The following is a 17,913-nucleotide window of genomic DNA, read 5'->3' on the forward strand; positions in this document are numbered from 1 at the left end:
TATCCTTCCTAGGTATTGGCTTTCTCATACTATTCAGTTGCTGCTTATGTCCACAATGTGGGCCAGCGATTTGTGGTCTGTGTGCCACCTCGTGTATCCCACATCCAAGTATTCGTTCGAGATCCCGGAAGAAGAAAGAAGAACAAATGATACTATATGAACAGATCGATGGATTGATGAAGATCGATATCTCCTAAGGGTCCGAAGGGGACAAGGAGGGAATGAGGAAATATGAATTTTGTGATCAGTTATGTCCCCTATCGTAGACCCCAACGGCTCCATGTGCATGCTATAAGTACATGTATGTTCCCTCCTGCTCCAGTTTTGAAGACGCAAATATATGTGTGTCCACCGTCAACATGTCCTCTTTCAGATCAGCCATGAATGGGTCAGATATTCCATTCCTAAGTATGAAAGGCCACCGACTTTATATGGTTCACTTTCCACATTTTACAGATTCAGGCGAGTAGGCCCGAATTCTGTCATCAAGCCTTTTTCCTGCTTTCTGCCTCTGAAAGCTCCAGTCTGAGCCCGCATCTGTGACCATGAACTTTGTCTTACTCCCTGCGCGGCTAACGGTGCCTGATCCAGCCTGTCGCATGCCAAAAACTGTATTTCACCTTCGAGATTATCTCCTTCGCTCCTCATCCGATGCATTCCTGTCTAGTAGTTTAGGTAAACATTCTTTCAGCTCCCGTGCAAAGGGCCAAGCCTCGCTGTCCTCATGCAAGTAATTCATAGCCCCGTTACCATGGAATATTCCTACCCCCTCGCATCTAGTGTAGACACTTAGACGCTTGTACACGCGCTAATAGTCAGTATAGTCAGTATAGAATAAGATTCTATCCTAAGAGACCTTTCCTTTTGGATAACACAGTTCTTTAAACATAGGATATTAGATATGATTTGGAATTAGGTTGACATAACCCCAGACTTCTGTCTCCACATGTAGAGCTAAATGTCAAGTCTCCTTCACCCTCTAGTTGCACGTCAATCACACGTCATGCAGCTGCGCGCGCATCTCTGCCACATATTTCTGCTGACATTGCAGGATTCTTTTATGGATCCACCCACTTGTAACATCATGTTTAAATGACGTATTTTAGTTACACCCATGTTTAGTTACGTATGTACAGTTTATCTGAGTTATCAGCTGTCACGCCTCTTGCATCTGTTTCACTGTAATGCATTTTCTATAAAACCGCTTAACTGTCAATAATATATGTTCCTTCCTTCCTGAACTTTTGTGGTGATGGAATAGAAGGCCCACAATTCGAATTGTCTTCCTTTGTATAGGAATAAAGCCTTTTAAAACCTCTAATACCACGGATTCTGCCTCTTATATTTACTGAGTTATTCTTGATAGATTATATCGCATAAAAAATAGTACCGGTAACGAAATATTTACCACACCCTCATGGACGCAGTGGTTCCGTTCCCTCTTGATTTCCCGCTGGAGTGGTGTCATGATAATCTCAGGTACCTGGGGATACAGATTGCTAGGGACCGGGACAAAATCCTACACGGGAATTACGGTACAGCCTTAGTGCACTTGGGTGCGAATGTGACACGCTGGATCTCCTTGCCTCTCTCATTGGCGGGTAGGGCGTCCATTATAAAAATGATAATCCTCCCACAGTTTCGTTATTTATTTCTGAATGTGCCCTATCACCCTGGTAGGCATTTTTTCCAGAGTTTGCGCTCCGAGCTGATACGGCTACTGTGGGGAGGTGGGCAACCGCGACTGAAGTGGTCCATACTGACTAGGCCATATGATCAAGGAGGGTTTGATATCCCTGATTTCGAGGTGTATTTTCAGTGCGCACAAGCACATTATGTCTACTATTGGATCAACCCGCCTCGTTATATGCCGCAGGTCGCGGAGGAAGACTGGCTAGCGGACCCAATACCGCTGAATGGCTTTATTTACAGCGTGAAGCGCTCTCGAGCAGAACCAGCCACCACGATAACCGGCACGGTAGACGCCTGGTTTCAAATAGCGCGGCGCCTGAATATTCCATTCATATACTCCCCTAGGTTGCCCCTTGTGTATCACCCTGACCTCTCACTGCTACAGGAGAAGGGATTCCGAGACCTCTGTCAGCGTGTCCATGTTGCTAAGTGGGGGGACCTGTTCCGTGAAGGCAGATTGCGCACGCAGGAACAGTTCATGCACGACTCGGTACATACCTCCCTAGACACATTTCTATACACACGACTGAGACAGGGAATGAGGGTGCTCCTCCCGGACTTCCTGCAGGAGCCAGAGTATCTGGAGCCATTACATCAGATGTTGGGCTCCAAGGATGGGAAACACCTTGTATCTGGGTTATACAGCAGAGTGCATGCACACGGAGAGGAGCTATCTACTTCAGCTAGGCACCACTGGGAGGAGGCTATAGGACAGGACATCACGGATGAGCAGTGGAAATACTGCTGCCTCCAGACGACACAGATATCGGCAAGCAGCAGGCTGCGCATAATACATTATAAATACTTGCACTGGTTATATTACACTCCAGAGAAGAAACTTAGGTTTAAGTTAGCGAACAGTGATCAGTGTGAAAGGTGTGGGCAGCTAGGAGCAGGATTCCTACATTTGGCATGGGAGTGCGCACGAGTACAGGACTATTGGGGCCAAGTGTTCACGGCACTAGAGAAAATGGCAGATATCAGCATAGACAGAGACCCGCTCATCGCGCTCTTGGGATACACCAAATAGATACCCTTCAAACACAGAAAATACATATCAATATCTATATTATTGGCAAAGCGGAGAGTAGCGTGTAGATGGGGGAGGGGCCGCGCATATGCGGAGCTGCTGCCGCACGCCTCTCAACCTAAAGATATTTGGGGTCCACTGCAGGGCTACCTCCTGGCACAAAACTCCGAAAGCTCATGCCCTTCACAGATAGAGGTATAGGTGTAAGAGATAAGTGCATAAATGAAGAGCATCCACCATTGGACTATGCTGCATAATGGGTCTGGGACATTAATGTTGACGCTTGTAAATGTAAATGTAAATGTATGGATACTTGTATAGCGGACAACTACCCGGAGGCCTCTCGGCGCTTGTACGAATACCGCTGTGGAACCCATCCTGGCTTTTCCCTGTGAGGCGTCCACTCCTGGGCACCCCCAAGGTGAAGGCCAGGCATCCTTAGCATTGTGGGGGCCGTTGTGGAGATTAAGCAAGCTATTGCCCAGAGTTGCAGCGTGGGACTCGATGATTGGAATGGCACCGAGGCGAGAATTATCAGGTCCGCGGAATTTTTTGAGCCCAAGACCCGCCGAGGCGGGGAAATGAACCCTGGTCCCGGGCTAGACCTCTGCATCAGGGTCTGCCGCTCTAATCATTGAGCCACACTTCTCCACATCTTGTTGGACATCTCCATTGATAGCAATATGAAGGTTTGGAATACACGATCAGCTATGTTGTGATATGTATGGTACCGAATACCCATGTGGGAAGTGGAGTATGAGATTTACTGTGACATGTTCTTGTACTGTATTATTGGAATAAGGAAAAAATGAAAAATAAAGTTAAAAAAAAAAAAAAATCCACAGAAAAATAGAAGGGGCGGGCATGGAACTACAATCAGGCAAGAAGAAGAAAGAACTTTATCCGCACAAGGGCTGGAAGAAATAGAATCAGTTATTAATTTAACTGATTTGACCCTAACATCTGATGAAATTAAGGTTCTGTCAATGGGATTTTCATTTTGTAAATGCACCAATTTCAATTACACACAGACGCGCATTGACTTTTTTAAGTATATAAGAAAATTACAATTGAAAAAGTTTTTCAGTATGAAGAGCAATACTCGCAAAGAAAATATGGAGATGATGAACGAAGACCCTGGCAATCTGGAAGTTGGAGACATGGAGGTACAATTTACATGTCAACAATTGATGAGAGAGGCAGATGGGTTGGAGTTGGTGGACTCAATTAGTCAAACTGATGATTTATTTTGTTTAAATGTTTTTGATAGACCAATCACAGCATTTAAATCTAAATCAACTTTTACACCAAACTCCCCCAAAGATGCGATTGACATGTTTTCAGAGCTTGTGATAAGAGATTTGAAGCAATTATCGGTATTGTCTAGTAAAGAATTTTTAAAAAATGAAAGCATGTTTGAAAAAAGGTATCAGGCTGTGATAACAAAGGTCCAGAATAGACAAGACATTGTTGTAAGGCAGGCAGATAAGGGTGGGAACCTTGTTCTGTGGTCGTTAGAGGCATATAACACTGAAGCCATTGATGAATACAAGCCCCAGCTAGGCCCGCAAGAGACAAGGGTTCGCTCTTCTGTAACGAAATCTATAAGGAAGTTGGCACGGAAACTGCAAAGTACAAAAACAACGTTTATTAACCCTTAAGGGTGGTCCTACAATCCACACAACACTCTTCAGTATTGCAAGGAGTAGCACAAAGAACTTGCATACACAGTCCCCTTTTATACACAGCAAAGGGGCTCACGAGTGGGTGGATACCACAGAGTTGAAGAACATTACCATTTAGGGTCATTCTCGATACCGAATCAATACATGGGCGGAGCTAACACACTCCTTGGGCCCGCGAAAACACATGGTCAAGCAAAGCTAATTATAACAGATGTGGTCAAGTCTGGGCATGCGCCAGACGGACAAGAGAGAGCTATTTATAAACTGTTGCTAGGCAGATTACAAGAGCAACTAACACAGAGGTCGGACTCTCCTCGTGGTGAACACATGGCAGCATGCCAATACAAATGGAGTCCGGACTTCGGCCAACATAATGAGGAAAACATGAACAAAGGGAAACACTAATGTTTTCAGTAAATGCTTAATCACATTCTGCCTTAATTTACAACAGACGACCCTTTCAGCATTTACTGAAGACATCTGGTCTCCAAGAATAATCATCGTATATGTCAATTATCATCATTCCTTTAACCTCTTTAGCTAGACCCTTCTGGCGGGCAACATCGGCAATAGCTTTCTTATCTGGAATGCAGAATGAAATGCATACGGAACAGCACAATGGTCCACATTGAATACACATACAGAGAAAGAACAGAATTGCTATAATAATGCAGAGACCAGTTAAGACCTTCCATCCCCAGGCAGTAACCAACGCCCAAAACCATCCAGAAAAGGACCAAGTGCCGTTTTCAGTGTGGATTTCAGCTGCTATTTTATGCAGCTTATTAATGGCGTTATAAACGGATGGCGTATGATCAGGAATGAACACACAGCAGCTACTTCCAATAATTTTACAGGCTCCTCCTCGATCAGCTAGCATTACATCCAATACCATACGGTTCTGCAATGCAACAATTCTGGTAATCTGTAATTCTTCCGTAAGATTCCCAAGAGCAGCAGCAGTCTGATTAGTCACAGCTTCTACCACTCTTGTTAATCTTCGGATCTTCCTACTATTCAAAGCAGCTCCAACAAAAAAGAACAATCCTAAGTTAAAATCAATATACTGTTGCAAGCTGGTATCTGTTTGATCCACCTCATCAATTGATAGAGTACGTTTATATCTATTTACAGTCACATTATTCAACAGTTTTAAATCCTTATGATATGACGCAGGTGCTAAGAATACAGGAGGTAATAGGAATGATACATAGCATACCCCAGACCACCCAGCCGGCAAACGGTAATAACCTTTATTTCGACATACAAAGTAGGTATTATGGGACGCTAAGAAGGTGCTGTTGTTTAACCCATCGATGTTTAGTACGGTTATACAATCACTGACACCCACAGGAATAAAACCCACACTCTGGACACACAGGTCCGCTTGGGCTTGTGCTACTTGGATTACGAATTTGTCCTTCCCCACAGTGTCTCTGGTGTTTGTGAAGATATAGGGGATGGATTCATTGTCCGGTCGGTACTCTTCCCATTCCCAAATTGTCCCATTCGCTTGTGGATATCCATTCTTGTCCTGATGGCATTCTTTATTAAGTCTGAAAAGCAATCGTCCCACTGTCGGTTTCCGAGTGGCAAACAACAAAGTGTACCATGCTCTACAAGAGCCATTGTGAGAGAAAGGAAGTGGTATGAATGGCGTACCTCCTTTCTTCTGATGGGCTGGCATCATCCCACATATCCAACAGTTCGTAGCGTTTGTAGCAACGTGGGTGTGATGCAGCATCTGAATGAAAGTGTTATTCAAATAGGATTGTCGATGCTTCAACTCTTGATATGGCAATGTATAAAAGTAGTGCTCCGCAGGCACTGGAGTCCTCAACACAAGCGTCTTTCGAGCAGGAGTTGCCTCCTCCACAAACCATGCGGTTATACCAACGATGGCTACTGTTAGCATGAACCCCAACGCACAAAGAATTTTCTTCTTCTCCATGTCAAAGGAAACAATACCCTGATATCTTCCTGAAACTAAAAAAAAGGTCTGTCAGAACTCTTCCCCTTGGGCAGCGGTTGATTTCTTCACCAGCGGGCCAAGACGGGTGTCGCTACACTAATGCAGGGCTGATCCCCCCCCCCTTGCCTCATCGGCTCTCCGTTTCACTAACCCAAGGGCCGTTCTGACAGTATGTCCCGGTACTGGAAATCTCACTTCCTTAGTCGCAGATGATATCGCCTTCCTCCAGAAGTCGTGTGGTCCGAAAAGAGCTCCTCAGTGTCGTTTGGCTCTGCAGCACGGCCTGTCTCTGCTGCTAGGATGTCTCGTTGATCGGTCAGCACGGCAGACTCCACCAATCCGGGCGGTACCTTTCGACAGTGCAAGGAATGGATCCAATTCTTCCTGTTCGAGACTCGCACAGCCGTCCTCGTTGCAAGAAGGACTTGCTCAGGTCCGACCCATCTCGGCTCCAAACTGTTCGATCTGTCGAAAACCTTTATCATCACATGATCTCCAGGCCGGAGACCATGTCCTTCGCCAGTAGACCGATCAGGGAGCGCCTCTCGGACCTGTTGATGAATAGAAACCAAGTTATCCGTTAACTGTGCCAGATAATCACTCATCATCACACAAGGTACATCATACACAGCCTTAGGCCTTGGTGGACCCCAAATATTCATTGGGCGTCCAAATACTATCTCATAGGGTGTAAGGCCGGTTCGAGAGTGTGGCACCGACCTAATTGACAATAACGCCAGTGGCAAGGCGTCTGGCCAAGTCAAAGATGTTGAAGCTTGAATTTTGGCGATCTTAAGCTTCAGTGTACCATTATACTTCTCGACTAGTCCTGCAGACTGGGGGTGGAACACGGCGTGGAACTTCTGGGTGATGCCTAGGCCCTTCAAGACATACTTTATAACATCCGCTACAAAGTGAGGGCCATTATCACTCCACAGAAGTCTACAGACGCCGTATCGGGGGAAAAACTCTTTCAGCAATAGCTTCGCTGTAGTCATTGCAGTATTGTCTTTCGCAGGGTACGCCTCAACCCATTTACTGAAGGCGCAAACCACTACTAGAACATACTTCAAATTGTTACAGCGCTCAAGCTGGATGTAATCCATCTGCAGAACCTCAAAGGGTGCAGTGGGCGTCGCAAATCCTCCTGCTGGAGTTCGCGTGCCTTTCCCTGGGTTATACTTCAGACAGATCATACAGGTCTGCACCACCCTCTTTGCTGTGCTAGCAATCTCTGGATGCTCCCAGACTTGGGTAAGCAATTTCACAATTGCGGAAGCTCCAACATGTGCTAGCCCATGTGCCATCTGGACCATAGGTTGTACAAAAGCCGTGGGTAATTTCCATCTATCCATCTGCTTATTTCTCCAGCAACCCTCGTCATCCAGTTCTCCTTCGCTAGCCCATTGTTCCCGCTCTTTGTCAGAAGCGGTCTTTTGTATTTCTCGCACTTCCTCCTTCGCATCATGCCATCTCTCCACCTGTGACTTCACTACATACATGGCAGTAGTACCGGGCTGCATCGCAGTCTCCCGTGCTACTCGATCCGCTAACGCATTCCCTTCTCCAACCTTATCAACCACTTTCCTATGGGCGCTACACTTAACAATGGCGATTTTCTTTGGGTATGTCAATGCAGTTAAAAGGTTGTGGACTAACTCCCCATGCATTATCTGCACCCCATGTGACGTTAGAAACCCTCTCTCCTTCCAGAGTAGGCCGAAATCGTGCGCTACTCCGAAGGCATAGCGGCTGTCTGTGTAAACATTCACACACAATCCTGTACTGAGCTCACACGCTCGTGTTAACGCTATCAGTTCCGCTGCTTGAGCTGATTTCTGTGGTATGCGTGCTGTCTCCACTATCGTCTGTAACGTGGTAATTGCATACGCTGCTGAAGCCGTACCATCTGGTAGCTTCAGGCAAGATCCATCCACCCACAACTCTCCATCTACGTCTGAAAAGGGCGTATCCTGGAGATCAATACGACCCTTTGTTTGTTCCTCAGTCACAAGAATACAATCATGCGCTTTCTGTGCCTCAGGCTGGGTCTCGGGATATGGCAACAATGTGGCCGGGTTTAATGTCACGCACCTTTTTAACGTAATATGAGGAGCTAAAAGCGTCAACTCATATCCCGTTAAACGGGCACTGGTCAAATGCTGCGTCTTTGTTTGATTAAGCAGGGCATCAACAGCATGGGGTACTAACACCAACAGTTTATGGGATAACACAATTCCTTCACTCTGCCGTATTGACACAGCTGTCGCCGCAACCGAGCGAAAACACCCTGGCAATGCTCGGGCGACAGGATCAAGTACGGCCGAAAAGTATGCACAAGGGCGCTGCTTATCACCATGCATCTGCACTAAGACTGATAATGCACATCCATCCTTCTCATGCACATACAACGAAAAGGGTTTTGCATAATCAGGGGTCCCTAACACTGGTGCTGAACAAAGGGCCTGTCTCAATTGCTGAAAAGCAGCGTCACACTCATCTGACCAGGGGATCGGGATGGGCGTGTCTTTTGTCAAGAGAGCTAGTAATGGCTTAGCTATGTGTGAAAACCCCAATATCCACTGTCTACAAAAAGAAACAAGACCCAAAAATGCACGCACATCCTTCTGCGTGGATGGCCTTGGTGTGTCCAAAATTACTTGGATACGATCTGGTGTGAGGGCACGCCCCTCCTTAGACAAAAGGTGACCCAAATAAGTCACCTTTGGTCTACAGAATTGCAATTTCTTCCTAGAGACCTTGTGATTGTGGGATGCTAAAAAGGAAAGTAAGGCTATCGTACTTTTCTCGCACAACTCCAGGGTGTCAGCCGCCAATAGGATGTCATCGACATATTGAATGAGGGCGACCCCCTCGAGTAAGGCAAAGGAATCCAACTGTCGCTTCAAAGCCTGACTATAAATACTAAGGCTTTCTGTATAGCCCTGGGGAATTCTACAAAAACGATAAGATCTATTGTTTAATGTGAACCCAAAAAGAAATCGGCTATCAGGGTGAATGGGAATAGAAAAGAAGGCATTTTTCAAATCAATCACTGAGAACACGGTCGCCGTAGGCGGGACCAAGGTAAGCAACGTCGTGATATCAGAAACCACCGGGTACTGAGGTATCACGATCTTGTTTACCTCCCTCAAATCAATTATGAACCGATAGACCTTTGCATCCGTGTCCTTTTTCAGAATAGGGAGAATCGGACTGTTACAGATATTATAGGGAACTTCTTCCACTACTCCTACTGCGATCAGGTCTTGCACAATCTGTATGAGAGCCTCCTCGCCCTCCTGGGAAATACGATACTGTGGGAGGCGTGGTAGTACCGCCCCCTCCTGGACACTAATGTGGACCGGAGGAATCACCATTTGTCCGACATCTGTGTCCGACGTCGCCCATAAAGTTCGGGGGAGGGTAGCCAATAACGCATCCTCTGAGATCGTACACATCCGCCCAGATCGGGGGTAGTTGTCATTTAAAATCACCCTCACACCCTCAGGGGAACAACGAATTGTAGCCCTAAAGTACTTTAACATATCAAGGCCCATAATGTTATCCGGTGTGTACGGAGCAAGCAGAAACGGGCAAGGCGCAGAAAAGCAATCAACTTTAAATGCAAGGGGCTGTGAAAGAGGGCTTCGGGAGAGTGTACCGTCAAACCCTACCGATGTAACTATTGAGCCGGATGGGGGAGCCCCCGGAACCAAGTACCTAGACAATGCACTACGTGTCGCTCCTGTATCCACTAGGAACTGATCAGTAGAACCTAAAACCTCAGCCGATACATAAGGACCCGTCTGATCGACCGGCACCTCAACTGATTCGGACCCCCATCCTACGCATTCCTATGCATGCTGAGAATCATGATATCCCGATCGATCGATGTACGATACATGATACTGGTGCTGGCGATCGAAAACGTTTGAGCTATCTCGGTGCTGTCCGGCAGTATCGAAACGGGCATTATCGTTGGAATTCCCTCTAAAGTTCGAGAAGCCCCCTCTACCTCTCGGGCCACCCGGAGTGTGCCCCCGACGCGAAGCACGCAACGCTGGGCAATCCCTGGCCCAATGGCCCAACTGCTTGCAATACGCACACTGGTTCCTATTCAAATCAGATCGGCCCGAAGGGGGACCATAAGATCCGCCCCTTCCTCTATTATTATTACCCCGGCGGGGCGGGCCATATACTTGTGCTAACATCACTTTAGTTTTGAGATCTTTCGATTTCTTCTCCTCCTGGCCCTTCGCCTCGTGCTCCTGACGCTCATAATACTGGGCGATGGTCAGAAGGGCCGTCGGTGTCGCGGAGGACCAAGAACTCTCACTCGCTTTTAACCGGGCCGCAACTGCCGGCAGCAGATTAGCCACATATTTGTCCGCGAAAAGGTGGCGGCCCGTGTCGTCAGTAAGCGACTGGCCACTAAAATCATGAAACGTCTCCTCAAAGCGCGTAAAGAAGTCCGCAACTGACTCGTCAACTTTCTGTTTACACGCAGCTAACATATTCCAATCAATCTTTTTAGGGGGGATAATCGTCTTCAACTTAGCCACAATAGCCGCAGGGAGATCTAAAATATTCTGGGGTGGTTTCTGTGCGGGCTTCCGTTCCCTATCCTCATCCTCAAGGTCAGACCACCGGGCCTTGAAGGCAACCGCATCATCTACCTTTCGGACAGAGCGCCACGTATCCGGCGGTAGGATAAGGCCAAAGAACAAGTCTATATCCGCTAAGGTCATAATGCAAGAATTCAAGGCCCCCTCGACTTCTTCATAGAAGGCCGCTGGATTCTTGCGGGGGTCAGGCAGCGCATTCTTTAATGCCATAACATCGGCCCTATGCCATGGAGTATAAACCCAATTATACACAAAATATCCCCTAGCATCGACAGAATTAATATCCGAGCTAGTCCCTGCTCCCTTGGGAGGAACATACAAAGGCGCCGCCTCTCGCATTGGTTTAACATGCACTATGTCATCCTTATCTGACTGGGAGGCGGATGGGTGGCCCCCTGCTGCAGACGAATCCGACTGCTTCTCCTCCTCCGTTTGTTGACGTGCTTTCTCTCTAAGGGCCAGCACCTCGTCCCGCAAAGCGAACAGCCGCCGAGCCGCCTCAGAAGCCTTAGGGGGAGAAAAAACACCATTACGTAATGCTCCGGCATCCGAAGACACTTCGTCAGGCTCAAGGACACTAGAATATTTTCGGAAAGCAGCAATTACTTCTTCTGAAAAATGAGACAGAAAATACACCCTCTCTCTATCTTGCCACGACCCCCAAGTATGGAACAACTCATCCTTAGACATCTTGCCCTTAAGTGCACGGAGGGAAAGTTTCCGAAGATCAGCCATATGCTCGGCCGATAACATGGACCGTGTGTCGACCTTACCCGGAGCCGGACCAGAATCTTGCGGCCGCGGAGCAGATGCGCCAACATAAGGGGGCGGAGAGCGATCTAGTAAATAAAAATCGTCATCAGGATTATTAAGGACAGGATAAAGCGGCTGACGAACAACATATTGACCCGAAACTTGTAGCCTACGCTCTTTCTCTTGTCTGTCCGTTTGCTCTTTGTCCTCCCGACGCTTCGCTTCCTGCGCTCGCATATGATCATTCTTTCGCTGCTCCTTATCAAACAGCGCTTTCTCACGTTTCTCTCGCTCACGCACTTCCTTCACCCATAATCGCACACACTCAAACATATCCTGACGAGCACGTCGCTTACACATACACTGTTCCACATACTCAATCTTACGTATATCAAACGATCCATACAAAGGCCATCGCAACTCAGGATCCTTCCTCGTATATTTCCTCCATAACGTGCTGTACATTATGGAAGAAAGACCATGCTTCACGTACATATCCCTATTAGGAGTCCCCTCTGGGGGAGCTGGAGCAGATTCCTCGAGGTTCAACCGGTTTCCAAGACAGCAGCACCACTTACGAAGTGCGCTAAAAGCAGGCATGCTAGGAATAATGCAAAATATGCAGTATTATCAAGAAAAAAATGGCACTTAATCGTTGCGCCGTTCAAAGTTTACACAGCTCCGGAGAAATTTCTCCACATTACCTGCCTATATGTGTTGCAACGCATATATTTTCACAAAGACAAATTCAAAATATGACTAGTCACCATCAATCAAACTCAAATAGCCAGACCAGGCTTCAAAACTCGGAGCAAGTACCGTACAACGGTTCTTACCAATCAAGAGTCCAGGTTCCAACTGCCAAGCTCCACAATCGCCCAAACGGCTCTCACGGCAGGACCGACAGAAGAGGTCTCAGTCGATGACCGGCGCCACCCAGATGGTCAGCTCGGAAGGGAAGGAAGAAAAACCTCGGGATGCCAGGGCTAAGACGCCGCTGGCAGTGATCACGTCCCCGGCCAAACTCCTCACCTTCGTCGCGACCAGTCCTTCGAGCATCCGAGTCGCCGATGAGCCCCACGTGACGGGCGCCAATTGATGAATACAAGCCCCAGCTAGGCCCGCAAGAGACAAGGGTTCGCTCTTCTGTAACGAAATCTATAAGGAAGTTGGCACGGAAACTGCAAAGTACAAAAACAACGTTTATTAACCCTTAAGGGTGGTCCTACAATCCACACAACACTCTTCAGTATTGCAAGGAGTAGCACAAAGAACTTGCATACACAGTCCCCTTTTATACACAGCAAATGGGCTCACGAGTGGGTGGATACCACAGAGTTGAAGAACATTACCATTTAGGGTCATTCACGATACCGAATCAATACATGGGCGGAGCTAACACACTCCTTGGGCCCGCGAAAACACATGGTCAAGCAAAGCTAATTATAACAGATGTGGTCAAGTCTGGGCATGCGCCAGACGGACAAGAGAGAGCTATTTATAAACTGTTGCTAGGCAGATTACAAGAGCAACTAACACAGAGGTCGGACTCTCCTCGTGGTGAACACATGGCAGCATGCCAATACAAATGGAGTCCGGACTTCGGCCAACATAATGAGGAAAACATGAACAAAGGGAAACACTAATGTTTTCAGTAAATGCTTAATCACATTCTGCCTTAATTTACAACACCATGACACAGCTGAGTGACAAAGTGTGCTATCTAAAAGTCCCTCAGAGCAATTTATTAGAAATTCAACATAAATATGTGAAGAACTTGACTAGATGGCGAGAATTGGGACTAATTAGCAAATCAGAACTTTCCTTTTTAAAAGTAGACAATCCGGTAGTACCAATTTTATACTTAATTCAAGAGATCCACAAACATAAAGAAAGACCACCAGGGCGACCTATCATCTCAGCCATTGGTAGCTTATTTGAGCCGACATCCAGATACCTTGATGCATTTTTACAGACCTATGTGAGGGCACTTTCTGCTTATATTCAGGACACAAGAGATTTTTTGAACAGAATAGTGGATACAGTATGGAAAGAGTCATATCTTCTGATTACATTAGATGTGGTAAGCCTATACACCAGTATATCCCATGATGATGGTATAAGGGCAGTCAGACACTTTCTAAACCAGAGACCTATTAATTTGTATCAGCATACATGTATGCTGATTGAAATGTGCAGACTATGTCTCAACAATAACCATTTTTTATTTGGTGGTGACACTTACAGGTAGCTACAGGGTACTGCGATGGGCACCTGCTTCGCCCCCAGCAATGCTAATTTGCATATGGGCTGGTGGGAGGAACAGGTGCTCAAAGTAGACCATAGTAGAGTTTCTGAAACCCATGTAATCAAGTGGATCAGATTTATCGACGATCTATTTATTATATGGGACGGCTCTAATGAATCAGCACATGAGTTCATTAATAATATTAATGAGAACAATCTCAATCTAAAATTTACTGAACACATAAGCAGCATGAGTGTCACATATTTAGATCTAGAGGTGCATATCTCACAAAGGAAAATACAAACACGTACTTATCGCAAGCCAACTGCAGGAAATACAATACTGCACGCAGAGAGCTTTCACCCTCCTAATCTAAAAATGAGTATTCCTTATGCAGAAAATTTGAGGATGAAACGCAACTGCAGTGAGAAAGATACTCTAGGTGACGCTCAAAGTGCTTTGAATAAGAGATTTTTGCAATGAGGATATACTTCCAAAGTACTAAATCAGGCAAAGGAAAAAGTAGACAACAAAAAAAGAGAAACACTGTTAAAACCCGATGAAGTGAAGGTTAGTGAAAAGAAAAAAACGAACACAAGATAAGATCAGAATGATTACAGGGTACAATGCCTACCAGGCAAACGTGAGAGATAGCCTGTGTAGGCATTGGTACCTAGTAAAGCAGGATCAGGTTTTACATGGCCTTGTGTCAAGAAGACCGATGATAACTTTTAACAAAGCAAAATCAATGAGAGAGGATTTATTTAAAATAAATCGGGAAGTGGGGAAAGGGGGAAGAAGCTGTTTACAGACCACCCCTGGCTTCCATAAATGCTATAAATGTAAGGCTTGTAAACATGGTAAGAATGAAAAACAGGTCATATCATCCCTAATTAACAGTCCATGGAAAATAGGAACCTCACTAAATTGTAAAAGTGATTATGTTGTTTATGTTTTACAATGCTCGTGTCCAACAATGTATTTTGGTAGCACTATCCACATGGTTCACATTCGCATACTCCAACATTTAAGAGCAATCAAGAATAATGATAAGACCTATGTGGTAGCTCGCCACATCAATGAAGAACACAAGGGAAATATTAATGATCTTGTTTATTTTGCAATCGATCAAATCCCTAAAAACTTGAGAGGTGGTGACAGAGAAAGAAAATTGCGCAAATTAGAGTCAAAGTACATACTCTTTTTCAATACCAAAATTCCAAACGGTTTGAATATAGAAGAAGATCTTTATGTACATTTGACATAATTGATAATTTCAATTCCCATTTTCATTGTAATTTTAATTCTTAGCTGAACATTGATTTTAAAATTCAGAGGAAGGAAGAAGGTCAAACAATAGGTATGCATTAGTAAAGTAATATGAGTATGTGGCAAATGATCAATAAATAGTGCTGTATTAAGTCATTATACAACAATATTTCATATTGTGAGAGTTAATCAAGGGAATGCTTAATTATGCCTATTTTTACAATTTATAAAGGTATGAGAATAACATAGTTTGCACTAGCACTTTATATACTTATATTCATATATTTTAGTGAGGTGTAATTTAGGCATAACAATACAATGGAGGTATTTAAATATTTAGCATAATTCTTCCACTTGAGGGTATGAAATATAGAAATGTTTTAATTTTTATTTTGTTGAAAATTTCTTATTGGTTATGAAATGATTTGCACTTTAAATTGCTATTTTGCACATAAAATCAGAGATACTGCAATATTCATAGCAATTTTGCATGTAATATCAGATGTACTGTAATGCACATGCACTTTTCACAATTTTTTACTAAATTGAAACCTTTTTTGATTTATTGACAGAACCATGGACTGGATATGACTTACTATTGGGGCACTAGCCCGATACTCTTTTTTAAATGGACCCTGAGACCGACATCAATGTTGATTGCATGTGATGATGTATAGTATACCATGAGTGATATTTTAACTTTTAAGGTATCTTGAGATTTTATCATGAAATAGCGAATGATGTAGAAATTGAATTTCAATTCGATGGTGAAAACTTATTTTCAGGAAGATAATTTATCTTCAAAAATTATGGTATACATTTTGTACTAAGTTTTAACATATGTAATATGGATTTTTACAATACTACATGTGTGGGTCGGGTAGTGATGTTTAACTACTGGATTAATGAGCTGGTCCCAGTAATTCAATTGATGGTGTCTGCATTTGCATAGTCTGTTTACCATATCTACGTGACAAACTATCACGTGACCTCGACAATCTGTTTAAAAATTGTGTTTTTAATAGACTTCCCATTGTGAACAAGGCAAGTGTGCCGAAACGCGTCAAGCGAATCAAATAAACTAAAAGCTGGATGGTGAAGCTTACCCAAGTGTCGGAGTCTGATTTCTATAGCAGAAGTTGAAAGTGGTTCAATATATATATATATATATATTATCTACTGGCGGTCGCCAGTAGATAGTTATAGTTAGGACTGTGTTTCCATAGGAAATCCGCAACATTCTATTTTGAATAACTTTGGCGCCGATTGACGAATCCTCGCGAAATTTTCAAAATAGGTGGGACGCTCCGCTTCGCTCCTTCCCTGAAAGTCTCGGGGGGATTCGTCAAGCGGGGGCTGAGAAAAAGGGGGGGTCCCAAAAGGTGTTTTCCCCATGCATTTTTCCATAGGACCTTTAGTCCAAGCTACAGCCCGAACGGCTGAACATAATTACTTGAAATTTGGCAGAGAGGTAGCCCTCAGGTCAGGGATGTGCCTTTTGCAGGTCTGGTGTAAATCTGTTCAGTATTTCCTGAGAAAATAGCATTTAAATCAATATATATATCTGTAGGCGAGCTCCGAGCGCGTACGGTAAAACTTACCGTACACGCACGCTGCCGTGCGCGAGCTCAATTCTGATTGGTGGTTACATGACTGTAAACATTCAAATCGGTCGAAATCAGGAAGTGTCGGCCGCCATTTTGTGTGTCTCAAAACTGATAAACAAAGGTGGAGAAAGTGAAAAGAGGCAACAAAGAGAGTTGCAGACCCCCTAGCGTTTGTCAGGGGGTCCAAGAAGGACCCAAAAGTGTGAAAAATACATTTTATATATTTTTTTTAAATATCGCAATGTGCGCATACGGTAAGCTTACCGTACGCGTACGCTAAAAAATCATTAAAAAAAATAGAAAAAAAAATCACATTTAAGAGTTTAGATATTAGGGGGCTCTAAAAAGAGCCGTTGTGTTTATGAAGTGTTTTTTTTTGTGGTACCTACAAGTAAGTACCGATGCAGAATCTAAAGTTCAAGAGGAAGACTCTGTTCCCTTCATCTGTGAAATGTACACCGTCTCCTCTATAAATGCCTTGCATGTTGTAACGCAAGTTGTTGTGGTATATAGAACCCATACCACAGTCTCTGAGGAAAGCAGAAATAGATTTGTTGACGTGCTTTCTTGCTTTGTCAATCTGTGGACAAAATTGGTTGGACCAGTTCCACTTTTGCCTTTGGCATATATTAGAATATACAAAGGCAGTTTGAGGAAAAAGCGACATCAATTGCACAAAGTTGTCCTTAACCCCTTCGGTGCTCATGACGGAACGGTTCCGTCATGAGCCACGGTTGAGCTGTGCTCATGACGGAACCGTTCCATCATGACCACGCCCGCGCAAGAAACCGTCAGCACAGCGGCGGAATTCGCGCAGCATGGAAGGGGTTAATAAGCATTTCCAGACCTACCCCAGTTAAAGTGCCTAGGTCATTTCCACCACAGTGCACAATAATAAGGTTAGGGTGTTGGAGATGTAGAAAAGATTTCACCAAGGGCATTAATTGGTGGCACTTTAACCCTCTCTGACCAATCCATTTAATGTCTACATTTGGCAAAGCAAGGTCTCTCACCATACCTCTTTTTTCT

The 17,913-nt window shown here is 44.7% G+C and overlaps 2 protein-coding genes across 15 annotated transcripts in view; one reads left to right on the forward strand and one right to left on the reverse strand.

Moving 5' to 3' along the window:
• The window catches only part of LOC146863756 (uncharacterized), a 458,228-nt gene that overhangs the window by 173,734 nt on the left and 266,581 nt on the right, over positions 1–17,913 (forward strand). For 5 of the 8 annotated variants that reach the window (XR_014969107.1, XR_014969108.1, XM_085627920.1 and 2 more), the window contains one exon: positions 15,850–16,382. The exons of the other annotated variants lie outside the window; for them this stretch is intronic. The gene's annotated coding sequence lies outside the window, so the exon portion shown is untranslated. Of the gene's footprint in view, positions 1–15,849; positions 16,383–17,913 lie in introns of those variants that run through there. 8 annotated transcript variants of the gene reach the window in all.
• The window catches only part of LOC146863757 (uncharacterized), a 240,416-nt gene that overhangs the window by 66,327 nt on the left and 156,176 nt on the right, over positions 1–17,913 (reverse strand). The gene's annotated exons all lie outside the window — the stretch shown is intronic.

Source organism: Triturus cristatus, chromosome 2_1 (assembly GCF_964204655.1).
Source record: "Triturus cristatus chromosome 2_1, aTriCri1.1, whole genome shotgun sequence".
NCBI classification, from domain to species: Eukaryota; Metazoa; Chordata; class Amphibia; order Caudata; family Salamandridae; genus Triturus; species Triturus cristatus.